Genomic DNA, 13,538 nt, shown 5'->3' with positions numbered 1-13,538 from the left:
GGTGGGAAGTCTACGTCTCAGAGAGCCCCACTTGTGTACCATGACAAGATAGCTTCATGTTGTTCCACGTCCTGCATCTAAGTAACAGCAGCTGGAAAACTTAACGAATTCCCACAGCTCAGCATCAAATTGGGGAGTCTGTGTTATTTTCCTGTGCCACTGCTCACTGTGACAAAAGGGACAAAAGTGGCTCCATTAGTGCACACCTGATTTCTATTCCCCTCGGTGTTAGTCTCTCTAGACCCTCGGAAAATGGTGCTGGGGTGGGGGTGGGGGTGGGGGTGGGGGTGGGGGTGGGGGCGGGGGGCGGGGGCGGGGGCGGGGGTGGGGGTGGGGGTGGGGGAAGATGAGTTTCATCACTAAGAAAAGGAATGATGTACAAAAGCCAAAACAAACAAAATGATGTAGTGTTGGGCTGGCATGTTCTCAACTGGTAGAATGCTTGCTTAGCACGCACCAAGCCCTGGGTTCGATCCCCAGCACCAAATAAATCCAGGGTGTGTCTATGGTATAAGGGCAGAGATGAGAGAGGGAGGGCCTTCATGGTGTACTCAGTAGATAAGGAGAGCAGGCTGGAGAACAGCCCCACAGTGTCACCCTCCCTGCCTCCTGGTCCTGAAAGCTAATTAAAAACGTGAAGCTTGGGCTGGTGAGATGGCTCAGTGGTTAAGAGCACCAACTGCTCTTCCGAAGGTCCTGAGTTCAAATCCCAGCAACCACATGGTGGCTCACAACCACCCGTAATGAGACCTGATGCCCTCTTCTGGAGTGTGTGAAGACAGCTACGGTGTACTTACATATAATAATAAATAAATCTTTAAAAAACAAAAACAAAAACAAAACGTGAAGCTTGGGTCGGCTGAGGGCATTTATGAGTGGACTGTTGAGTTGGTCATAGAACCAAAGTTGATTTCCTCAGGCTATCAGGCAATCGGACAAAAATCCCTCAAAGAGCAAATCTGCCACCACTCAGAAGGGGAAGCTGAGGTGCAGCGAAGGGCGAGTGGCAGAACGCTGGAGAATTGTGAGGAGTCCAGGGCTTCCCTGGTCCAGTATAGGACTGACCCAGGCAGAGTCCAAAGGCGCCCTCCTGGGCACTGCACCACCCCGGGCTCAGTTGTTGACTGTTTGACAGCCCTCACCCCTGGAAACCAACAGCAAGTAGATCGGAAGGGAAGCACACCTTCACTTGGACACAGGATGGGACCTTAAAACTTTAGTTTTTATTTAGAGGCTTGTGTAGCCCAAGCTGGCCTCGAATTCACTAAGTACCTGAGGACGACCTTAGATAACTGATCTTTCTTCCTCTACCTCGTGCTGGGATGAGAATCGTGCGTGCCCCGGGTGGGGGGGGGGAGGGTACAGCCCCCCAAGGGATGTTGTTCTTTCATGTCTGCGGGGGAAGAGCTTGGGTGGAGGGTAGGACTTTGTCCAGATATTTAGATTACTGTATAATAGAATGGTTACTTACCTAAGCCTAAGTTACTATGCTACTGTAGCTGACCTGCCTTCTGAGATCCTCTGAGGCCAGAACTACAGTTTCTGGCACCAGAGCCTCTTCTTCAAGCCACAAAGGATTAAGTAAATAGCCTTTGCTCTATCTCAGCAGGAACTGCCGGGCTCTAACTTTCAGCCTGCGAGTTAGAAGTCGCAGGAAGGGAAGACACTTACAGAAGTGATTATAGAGTTTATTACAAAGTTGTAAAAAGTTCCCTATGAAAGCTATTTAAGGGGAAAAGCAAAAGATCCTTAGTGGGGAAAGGGAAAAGATTCTAGTCTAAGTGGGGGAAGGCAAAAAAGTCTCCTCTATTGATTCTCGCTCATCTCTTTGTCCTCAGTACTTAAGTATCTTTCAGAATAATGATCACATGTTACAAAGCTCATCACAAGTTCACACAGAAAATCAAATCATAAATTGAAATAGAAGTTTATTTACAACAGCGAATGTTTACATGCATATCCACTAGGAGTAATTATCTGGCTAAACATCCATCATCTGTCTCAGCTCCACAGGTTCACTGAAGGTTTAAAACCGTAACTAAGTTATTAGTGAAGTTTTATATAGATAAACTCAGTCGATATTCTATCTTCTGTCCTAACACCTATAATAAATTGTTAGTTCCCTTTTAATGACCTTTGGTTAATTGTTTTACATCCTCTTGGATTGTGCTCTGAGTAGGAGAAAGTCTGGTTTCCATCTAAGAGCAATTAACTGGTGACACTTGGGAGACTGGCAGAGTTCTCATTGCAGCTGTGACGATCAGAAAAGGACCTAATAGCAGTCCCATTAAAAAAGAGCTTAATATCTCAAAAAACCAAAAAAAAAAAAAGAGCTTAATAATCACAGATATAATTTTAGAAATCCTTATAGGATCATCATTAAGACTTAAGACATCTATTTGTCTATATAGCATCACTACAAAATAGTACATCTGTGTGGATCTGCAGAGATCAGCTTCAAAGGGGTGTGTTACTACTTAGTGATTGTTATATATGTTATATATAACAGGAAAAACATATTAATAGCAGGAATTTTTCCTAAAATGAGTCCCTCATTGTGGCCTCCCTTCCCCCAGCCTGGAACCTGCCTGCTCTAGGGTGGAGCTACCGGCTCATTCGTCCTGCCACGCCCACTGCTGGAACCTGACTCTGCTGCCTGGAGGCACACACGTGTTTGTCCTGCTACTGGACCCTGAGTTACTTGGCGGGAAATTGGGTTCCCTCCCCCTTCCTTTATAAACTGAGTGTTTGGAAATATTAAATTGAGCCTCGATCAGAATCTGTTTGTCCTGGCTTCATTCTTTTCTTCCGCCCTATCTAGTTACCTCTCTTTGCAGGGAACTGCCATTCTCAGTTGAACCGTTCGTGTTGTGGACCGCGGGCGGGCCGCAACAGTTGGCGCCAGAACTGGGACCTGAAGAATGGCAGAGAGATGCTAAGAGAAACGATTGCTGTGTGGAGCTCCACAAGAAAGGAAAGAATCTTCGTATCGGAGGAGGAGCATCGGAGCAACGGACAGGTACACATGCTAGCGCTAGCCCAAAAAAATTTCAGTTTTGAAAGTGTTGCGGGGATGCAGTAGGATACGAAGCAAGTTTGAAGCAGTGCTAACCCAACATTGGTTCTACTTGGGGTCAGCAGTTCGTAAATCGGAACTAGATACGGAGACAGGCGGTGTGCCGCAGTTTTTTTTTTAGAAAGCTGCTTAGGTGGAAGAAAGAAGGGTTCTAAAACATGGATCAGGCAATTGTGTTTAGTTTTCAGGAGTTGCTTAAGGAAAAAGGAGTAAGGCTTGAAGTACAATTAGTAAGAAATTTTTTAGATAAGATAGATAGCTGTTGTCCATGGTTCAAAGAAGAAGAAACGATAGATTGTGGAACCTGGGAAAAAGTTGGTGAGGCCCTGAATATCGCTCAGACAGATAATTTTACCCTAGGTCTCTGGGCGCTTGTAAATGATGCTATAAAAAATGCAACTTCCCCAGGGCTAAATTGCCCTCAGGCGGAGCTTGTGGTATCTCAGGAGGAGTGCCTATCAGAGAAGGCCTCCTCAGGAAAAGATCTTCTTAACTCAAAAATTGATAAATGTGGTTCCTATCCTAAATAGTAAAATTTAAGATAAGATATAAAGCAATGCCTCTTTATTAAAGCGTTAAAGCTTGCTTTAACAGGTATTCATAGGTATTAATTGATATCCAAACTTCGTAATATGATAGTAATGCTTCTAATATTGATTTTAACAGTGATAAATTGTTTTAAACGTAGGTTTTGCTTTCCCAAAGTTGTAGGTATTATCCTAACCTTGCACAAAAACTTAAAAATTATGGTTAAAACTGCCATTGTTCCATTGACTGCAGCTTGCAGTTTGATTGCAAATTTAAGATTAATGCTCAGATTAAAAAGTATTTTACCTTTGAGTCAATACAGGGCTCTGGGCAGTCCCAGAGCGGCTTGTGGCCTTTTCTTTTGTTTTGCAAACAATGCCTAAAAAAGTTTTTCCCTGTGTTCAAGAAAAGTTCTTTTTAACAGTGTTACAGATCTATTCAGATGTTTAAAATAATGCTTAAATTCAAAGATTTTTGCTTCTAGTAAGCTGGTAATCACTAGAAAATTTTGCCTCTATGTATGGCTAATATAGCTCTACATTATGTAAGAAAAATGTTTATTGTTTCTGCTTCTTTACAAGAAGCCAAAAGTTTTAATCTTTCAGTATATATTGTTTCCTACGTGGAAAATATTTTATTAACTAATGCTTCTCAAGGGAAGTTTACCTTAAATCCTTGCTCTCACCCAAAAGATTCAGAGACAGTATCCTTTTGTTATTTGGTGTTTTGGTTTGCTGCAAAAGGTTTTACAAAAAAATAAAGAAAGCTTTTATAATTGTTGTTAATTGGTAATTAAAAATTAGTTGTGCCCAAGACAATTCTTTGGCCAGAAAAAACATTATTGTAAAGTCATTTTTCTCATCCTCCCAGCCGATCGTTGGCCACGTGGGCCCAACTAGCTGCTGTGGAGCAAAGTCTTAAGACACACAGTTGCCCCTATTCCAGCACAAATAATCTGGTTGTGTGCTGTAGATGGTGTTTTAAAATGCTGAACAATCAAACCTTAATTTATATATTGATAGTCAATGCTATATCTCTGAGCTCATAATTACTTAAAATTGTTCGTCCCTCAGATACTATTAATTCTCAAATTTACAATTGCTTATACATATTTCTAGTTAATAAATAAATAAATTATGCACGTGTGACTCTTAATAACTTTTCTAGCCTTCTAGTTACAACCGTTCCTTAAGAAAAATAATTGAAAGTGCAATTAGTCACTGCCCCTTTACAGCCAAATATTTAAAATGTTTTGTCCAACAAGTTATTAATTCAAAAGGTCAGATATTGTAAAATTTTAAACTTTAACCTCTTAAAAGACAAAAGAGAGAAATTGTATCCCCATATATACTATTTAGTGCATTTCCATGCACACTATTTAAAACATACCTTTATTTTCAAAATTTGAGATTAAAATGTCAAATTTAATAAATGCTTTTTAGTATCTTAAAAGGATCTACTTATTGGCTTATAGATTGATCCTAAAACAGCTACCTTATTAGGAAAGGGAAAGACAGGTTCTCTCCACAGAACTCTACAGAAGCATATTGGTAATTCGTGTGCTGAGCTGACAGGTAAGTTAACTCAGTGTCCTGATTAAAAGGACTAAAAGATTAAATTCATGTTTTAGATCCATCCTTGCTTGTCATTTTTCCAGTTTAGACTAGCTTCTAGCCTTTTAACTTTATGGCAATAGTACATCAGAGACTGTATATTCAGACTTAGTAAAATTAGTCATTTAATAGAGTCATAATGATTTTTCACTCTTCTTCAGTGTGACCAGCCATTCTAACTCAATCTTAGACTGGTCTAATATTCAGTTCAATTATTAGAGATTCCTATATTCTAAATTACCTAGCAAAGTTAATTCAGAGCATTTGCCCCAAGGTCACCAAAGGCTCACCTTGCCTTTACCTTATTTGTCCTAAACTTTTTGCAGACTGACATTAAAGGTCAGTCTGCAGCGGAACGCCACTGGCACCCAGTTACTTCTAATTCTTATACATTGGTAAAATGGAAGGACCCCCTGACTAATAAATGGAAGGGTCCAGATCCAGTCCTAATTTGGGGAAGAGGGTCGGTTTGTGTTTTTTCACGAGATGAAGATGAAGCATGGTGGCTACCAGAGAGATTAATTCGTCAGGTAAACACAGATTCTGTCTCTCCTCGTAAGTATCACCTTGAAGACTAAAATTCCTCTTGAGCTGGGAGTGGAAGCTCTCAAAAAACACTGTTTCCTCTGAGCCAATTCCCCTACAAAAGGCCGGAGATAAACTTTAGCTTTACAATTTGCATCCAAATAAAGTACCTTGACTTCTCCAAACAGAAAATTTACATTACTACACTCTAACTGTTTAGTATTCTTCCTTCTCTCAAGCAGGTCAATCTACATTCTCCGGTTCTCCGCCCAGCCCCTAAGAGCAAACAGGTGGTTCTGCTAATCTCCCTTCCAAGGACATCCCAGCATGTGGCCTTTCAGTCTAAGATAAGATTTAGATTTACCAGGAGAGCTAGGGAAGTAGAAATTTCATATATATTTACAAAGATTAGTTCTTATTTTGATAGATATAGGCTTAGTCCCTTAACTGGCCTCTGGCTTTTCACCCTTGCTGTTACTGCAAGGTGTCCTTAGTTCCTCAGGCTACTGGGAATAACAGAGATGAAGAGAAAAGACCTTCAGCTCCTAGTTTAACCAAAATTAATGGTGTTAATACTGACATAATTCTTGTCTAGGCCTTGCTAAATCTGAGGTTGACAAGTCTCACATAGAGGCCTCGCAATAACTCAGAATTGCGATACTGATTCATAATCATATGAATACGGTATGGGTACCGCTTGGCGCAGGAGATCACTGCGGAGGGAAGGTCCAATTTGACCGTTTCTGAGTTCCCTGTGCGACACACCTGATTTGAAAGAGGTTGGTATCCGACTCCAGCTAAACACTAAAAATACTTACGGCTCTGCCTCCCCTCCCCAAAAGATACCAAGAGCCACAGATGTGAGTTGTTACGATACTCACGGGAGGAATCAGGTTAATGTCCACCCAAGTCAAGGTTAAGGCCCACTCATCTACGGATGAGAAAATCTTTTGATCACCTCTGTTAAGCATTGCCTATTTAAACTTAATTAACAGGGGGGAGAGAGATTGGAGACCTTGCTGTTGTAAGAGCAGGCCCTTCACTGCCTCCCACCCAAAAAATAAAAAAGCCAATTGGCCTTGTACTAGGAGCCAGCCAGTCTTAATCGCTTCTCACTGTTTCCCCTGCCTGTCACCCAAAATTGTGGATAATTATCAGTTCAGTGTTATTCTAAAATTGTTTAGCTAAACTCAGCCAGGGTTCCAACGCCCTACTTAAAAGGCAAACAGGTAGCTACCTATTCAGCACTAATTAGCATTATAAAGTCAGAGCCTACAGCCTTAGCCAGATACAGTTTACCATTAGAATAGTTAAGGAATCCCACGGAAATAGGTTTTTTCTTTAGCCCTAGGAACTCAGGCAGAACTATTGAACATAGATAATTTTTCTGCCACAGGCCACCCCTTTTTTATTTTTATTTTTGTTATCTAATGGGGGGAAATGTGGCCTCCCTTCCCCCAGCCTGGAACCTGCCTGCTCTAGGGTGGAGCTACCGGCTCATTCGTCCTGCCACGCCCACTGCTGGAACCTGACTCTGCTGCCTGGAGGCACACACGTGTTTGTCCTGCTACTGGACCCTGAGTTACTTGGCGGGAAATTGGGTTCCCTCCCCCTTCCTTTATAAACTGAGTGTTTGGAAATATTAAATTGAGCCTCGATCAGAATCTGTTTGTCCTGGCTTCATTCTTTTCTTCCGCCCTATCTAGTTACCTCTCTTTGCAGGGAACTGCCATTCTCAGTTGAACCGTTCGTGTTGTGGACCGCGGGCGGGCCGCAACAGTTGGCGCCAGAACTGGGACCTGAAGAATGGCAGAGAGATGCTAAGAGAAACGATTGCTGTGTGGAGCTCCACCTCATAGCCTTGCTTAATGAGGGCTCACCTGTCGCAGATTATATAATAATCCGAGGCAGGCCACTTCAGGATGATCACCTGCTAGTTATTAGCTTGTTGCATTATGGCTCCTGACAACTCTTCCCTTCGAATAATATAAATAAAGCGTATATATCTCCCTTTGAGCAGTCCTGAGAGCAGATCCTAAGCGCTTGAAGATGACTGGAAGAAGAAACAGAAGCAGAATAACCAATCCTATAATAATTCCCAAAGTTATAAGAAAATTCCATAAAGAATTATTTTTAACAAAATTTATGATTGAATTTGAAAAATAATCAGCCAATTCTGTTGCTTAAGAACTCTTCAGTCTGGAGTGGCTGATGGCACTGAACGTAACGTATCCATGTCAATAGCAAATTGGGAATTGCTCCGCACACCACGTAGATGTGCTTGTATCAGTTCCTAGGGCATTTCTGACCACAGTAGGACAGAGGGGTGACACAAATCCATTTAAAATTGGCATGACACGAGGTAGTTAAACATGTTTTAAATTTTTGAACCTCAGTTCCTATGTAAAGGATGGCTTCCTCTAAAGCATTGACTCTTGTCTATCAAACCTCTACCAATTCTATCCTGAGTGATAAGTGCTAAGAAAATATTCTTTGTCAAGGTTTTAACATGATTAGCAGTGTGTACCTGGGCTAAGGAGGCAGCAGAAGCTGCAACTGACCCTAAAGTAGCAATTAAGGTTGTAATGTCTAAGATTACTTCAACTATAAATCTCTTAGGTCATGAAAGAGAACTAACAGTATATACCAAGACAAACAAAGCAAAAGCATTATATCAAATCTGTGAGCAAGCAATTGGTGGCAAAGCATAAGGTAGCTAGTATATAATGAGAAAAAGCATTATGACTCATGGAAAAGTTATACAATTGGTCAAATTGCATTTTGGTAGGAAATGATACATATAGATTTATATTTATCAATTTTATATCCCCTGTATCCCCTGGGTATGGAATTAAAAGTCCAATCAGATGCAATCAGGGACCATATTTTCAGTATCTTCTTTTGTTGGGGTCTCTGGCGCCGATGGAGTCTGCAGATGATGTTGGCTCTGAAGTAGGGTTGAAGGAAAGTGGAGGTTTGGAAGCCTCTGTCCATGGAGAAGGACTGGTGCAATCAGCTGGTCTGGCATCTATAGGGTCCTGTAAATGTAGAAACAGGGTTTCTCCCAGAAAAAAATATCCAGTCTTTTTTATTATCCAGTTAGTAGGTCTTTATTTTGTTAGGGGCTAGAAAAGTTTTAAAAAATGGACTTTTTTTTTATAAAGTATTGTAAGGAGATGAATAATTATGATTTCATTTTTTAATTCAGATGTTTATATCTTTTAAAAGTCTGATGAGCTCACTCTACAATACCATGTCCCTGTGAATTATAGGGGATATCAGTGGAATATGAGAAACTTAGAGTCAAACACCAAATTTAAAAGGCTTTGTAAGTTTAAACAAAGGCATTAAGCCCTTGGTATTATAAACTAATGAAACAAATACTGTATCGTATCTTTGAAAGTTTTCCCAAAGTTAGGAAAAGACATAAATAGCAATGTGAATTAAGTGTACATACGTACAGGAATAAAGGCTAACTTTCCAAAATACGGGTATTTGTAACATTTGTCTGTTTTAAATCACAAGGACACAGGCTCATCAGTGGTTAATTCCCAAGCTTAGCTGACAGCTCTGCAGGAATGCAGGAGCAGTTTCTCTGAGCGCTATGGTGATCTGTCATGTAAGATCATGCTAAGTTACCTTTGTAGGAAAAGCAACAAGCTTTTGTTAAGAAACTAAATTAACCCTTACCTTCATTTATAGGACCAGAAAGCATAGAATGAACTTGAACATGTCCAATAGAGAAAAGGCAATTTTTAAATTGAAGTAAGACTTGTAATTCTGAAAGTTGGGGCTAAAATGGTACAACAGCTGTAAAACATTTACACAGTCTTTAAAAAGGGGCCTGTCCTTCACATTTAAAAGACAATGGTGCCGGGAGGTGGTGGCCCAAGCCTTTAATCCCAGCACTTGGGAGGCAGAGGCAGGTGGATTTCTGAGTTTGAGGCCAGCCTGGTCTACAAAGTGAGTTCCAGGACAGCCAGGACTACACAGAGAAACCCTGTCTCAAAAAAGACAATGGCTATTGTCATTAGCTCTGTTGGTTGTGCAAATGTTTCTTGTGTGAGGAAAATTTCTTTTAAGATCTTAAAAGTTACGATAACCTGTTGGAGGAGAAGCCGTGAGTGAATATTTTTGTGGAGGCACAGCCCTGTGCTGCCTGGAGTTGCTCCCTGCAGCTGTTGGACAGTCCTTCTTTGACAAATGGATTGGCCACCTGAAGCCGTTGAATTACCTCTCTTGTTTGAGGGCTCTGAGGTAGGTCCCTCACAGTTTCCCTGGTTTGATAAAATTTCTGTATTATTAAGGATTACAGTAGCACCAGATAAGGCAGTGCCATTTCTGTGAAGGTCAGTGTGGCTGGCGCTCCTTACACCAGTGGTACCCTTTTGGACGACAGTGACACCCAGTGGGATTTCTGCTTTGAGTGGGGCCAGGAGAATTAAAATATATGGCACCTCTTGCTTTACCAGGACGTTGTTTGCTGATAAGTCCAGGATTCTTACTTGAATAACTTTTGCGAGCCAAGCCTGATTTATTTAATGTTTCCTGCCCTTATTAGTAAGATTTTGGACAGTGCTCTGGCCTTGTGAGGTTGTTGTAATGGGTACACCTTGAAAATATGAACTAGCAACCTCAGCACATGCTTTAAATACATTTCCAGATTTTTTAAACTGTCTCTAGAAGAGATTGACAAGTGGATGTAGCACTCTCAAAGGCCAGTTGTTTTAAAACAATACCTTTTGCCTCAGAGCTAAGAACTATCCTCTCTACTGCCTCCATTGAGAGAGCAACGACCTTTGTCTGAGTATCAACCATACAGTTAACCTCATGGTAGGACCAGGGAGCATTGTATAAACTCGAACATGCCCTACAAAAAAAAGGACACTCTCTAGATTGAAATAACACCTGCAGTTTTGAAAGTAGAGCTAAGATTGTGGAGTGGCTAGATGGCAGTAGAGCTGTCTGGATATAAGGAAATAATCTGACAATATAGTGGGAGTCTGTACCTAAGTTAAAGGTCTTGTTTTTAAGTCTTTTAAAGGCAGTAATTACTGCTACGAATTCCACTGCTGTGCAGAAGTTTCCTGTGTAGGGAAAGATTCTTTGTCGTCATCAAAAGTCAAAGCAGCCCTGAAGCTGAGCCATCAGTAAACACCAGTGCTGCTGGGGGAGGCAAGGGAGTTGATTTAGTTCTGAGAAGAAAGATGACTCGATGTCCTTTCATGAAATACAACAAGGGGTGATTAGGCAAGTGATAAGAATAGGTCCCTGTATATCCTAATTGTGCAATTTGCCATTCCTCAGATTCATAAGACAAAATATTATGTTGGTCTGCAGTATAAGGAGTAACCATATCTCCCTTTACCTCTAGGTGACCAACTCTGAGTTGAATGGGCTGAGGAGAAACAAGTTCTGTCTGAATAACACGACCCAGGTATGAGAATGGGGGTCGAATCTGAACCTTTTCTGGAGCCCCTTGAAGTCCATATAAGTTTAACCGCTCAGCTAAAAATTGAAGTGTCTCTTGTAACTAAGCTCTATCTTTACGAGAAAGTAGAATATCATCCATATGACGAACAGGATAAATGTCAGAATAGATTTTACTGACCTGCAGGATAGCAATATCCACAAATTTCTGACAAGGAGTTGGACTATTTTTCATACCTTGGGGGAGGACGTTCCACTGATACCTCTGGTATGGCCTTTAGAGGTTGAGTGAAGGTAAACTAAAGGCAAAATTCTGACGGTCACAGGGACACAGCAGTATGGTAAAAAAGCAATCTTGAAGATCAATAACAATAGCATTATCATTTGGGGAATGGCAGAAGGAGACGGCAACCCAGGTTGAAGGGCTCCCATGCTTTCCATGGTGCCATTTATTTCTCTAGAGTCCTGTAAGTTGCCATTTGTCTGATTTCTTTCTTAATAACAAAAATTGGAGTGCTCCAAGGGCTAGTGGAAGACTCAATGGGGCCTTTTTGAAGTTGTTCTTCCACCAGGAGAGTAGCTGCTTCAACGTTTACGTTTGTTAAGGGTCACTTGTGTTTGTGATACTTTGTAACTTTCTCTTCAGAAGTCAGACTCCTCCTCTGAGGTTGGTTTTTCCTCTTCTGATTCACCACGACTCTCTCCTGAACTGCTTTTCTCAGACTTTTCTGTTGAGGAATAAACATTTTTCTTAGATCCTGAGTGAGACTGTAATAATGGAGTCTGCTCAGGAGGTGAATCTGATGCCGCTTGGGCACCTAAGGCCTTTCTGTCATCTGCTAATGTTTCCTTAAGTGTATTCCAAATAGTAAACGAACAGCAAACGCTGTAAGGGGCACACCTTTTCCTCCATTCTCTGTAAACCAGTTTTTAATATCTAACCCTAACTTCTCCCATGTATCCACACCTAAACTTCCCCTTTCTGGGACCCAGGGACTGACTGTGCAAACTGAAGAAATTCAGTCAGCTGGCTAGTTTTATCCTTAAAGACTTTTCTTTCTTTCTTTGTTTTTCTTTTTTCTTTTGTTTTTGTTTTTGTTATATACAGACAGGGTTTTCTCTGTATATAGTTCTGGCTGTCCTGGAACTCATTCTGTAGACCAGGCTGGCCTCAAACTCAGAAATCCACCTGCCTCTGCCTCCCGAGTGCTGGGATTAAGGGCGTGCGCCACCACTGTCCAGCTAAGACTCTTTTCTTAAGAGTATACTTATCAATATCTGTAAAGAACTCTCTGTCTGTAGATTCACTTTGTCCCATCTTGAGAAATACCCATGAAGTGCACACAACCCAGAACTGACCTAAGACGGGTGCTGATAGCTTCCAACAGAACAGCTAGGCACTGGTGGCACCTAGTATCAGCCTCTGCTGATGGCAGCAGGCAATAAAAGCCAGAGCTGATGGCTCCTGGCTTAACGTGGGCACTGATGGTACCCAACCAGGAACTGATGATCCCTACTATCTGCCTCTGCTGATGGCAGAAGACAATTTAACTGCACACTCCTTGTCCAATGGATTTTTAAGACCCAGTTAAGAGTCCTATCTGTGTCCACTTACCTTACTCAATGTCGCTGTTCCTGCACCAAATTAGAACGTTGGGAGCCTCCTGGCCCGGGCCAGGGGTAGCAGTGGAGTCACAGAGTAGGACTCTGGTGATGGCTTTAAAGTATGAGGGTCTCGGGGCTTTCTAGCTCTCTAATTATACTGAAATGCTGATGATAACTTCTAAAAAGTCCTAAAAACTTTCTTGCTCTTTCTGAGGGTAAAAGACTGCTGGCTTAGGCGATTAACACCTGTAGCCTATCAGGGGAGGATTAAGCAATACAGCCTTTGTTCTATCTCAGCAGGAATCTTTCCTAAAATGAGTCCCTCATAGCCTTGCTTAATGAGGGCTCACTGTCGCAGATTAAATAATAATCCGAGGCAGGCTACTTCAGGATGATCAACTGCTAGTTATTAGCTTGTCCCATTATGGCTCCTAACATGTGTCCGATTTTACCGCACCCAGATCAAACCCAGAGCTCAGTGCTGGCTAAGCAAGCACTCTACCAACTGAGCTACACCCATGCCTGGATCTTTTGTTTCATCCACCAAATCTGATTTTGAACTTGGTGGAAGACCCAGACAGAGGACGGAAAGGGATATTGGCGGGCTATGGCGCAGCTGAAATCATTTCCCTTGGTCTCTCCACCGCAGTTTGCTATTATTGCAGCCACACTTGAGACCCATGCCACTGGCCACACACTGAGTGACGGGACGACCCGGGTGGGCCCTGCTTGGGAGCTCCGGCCGCCGCAACCCGCAGACC

The 13,538-nt window shown here is 41.9% G+C and overlaps 1 long non-coding RNA gene across 1 annotated transcript; it reads right to left on the bottom strand.

Annotated features, from left to right (window-relative positions):
- Positions 1 to 1,921: 1,921 nt before the first annotated feature.
- On the bottom strand, positions 1,922 to 13,532 carry LOC147005818 (uncharacterized). Its single transcript, XR_015046233.1, has 3 exons — positions 12,788 to 13,532; positions 7,595 to 8,780; positions 1,922 to 2,551 (listed from the first exon to the last, which is right to left on the bottom strand). It is a non-coding gene; the product is annotated as an uncharacterized LOC147005818 (long non-coding RNA).
- Positions 13,533 to 13,538: the final 6 nt, after the last annotated feature.

Source organism: Mus caroli, unplaced genomic scaffold, assembly GCF_978045245.1.
Source record: "Mus caroli unplaced genomic scaffold, Mus_caroli_1 scaffold_2, whole genome shotgun sequence".
Classification (NCBI taxonomy): Eukaryota; Metazoa; Chordata; class Mammalia; order Rodentia; family Muridae; genus Mus; species Mus caroli.
Note: the sequence above shows the minus strand (reverse complement) of the source record. Positions and strands in the feature narration are given on the sequence as shown.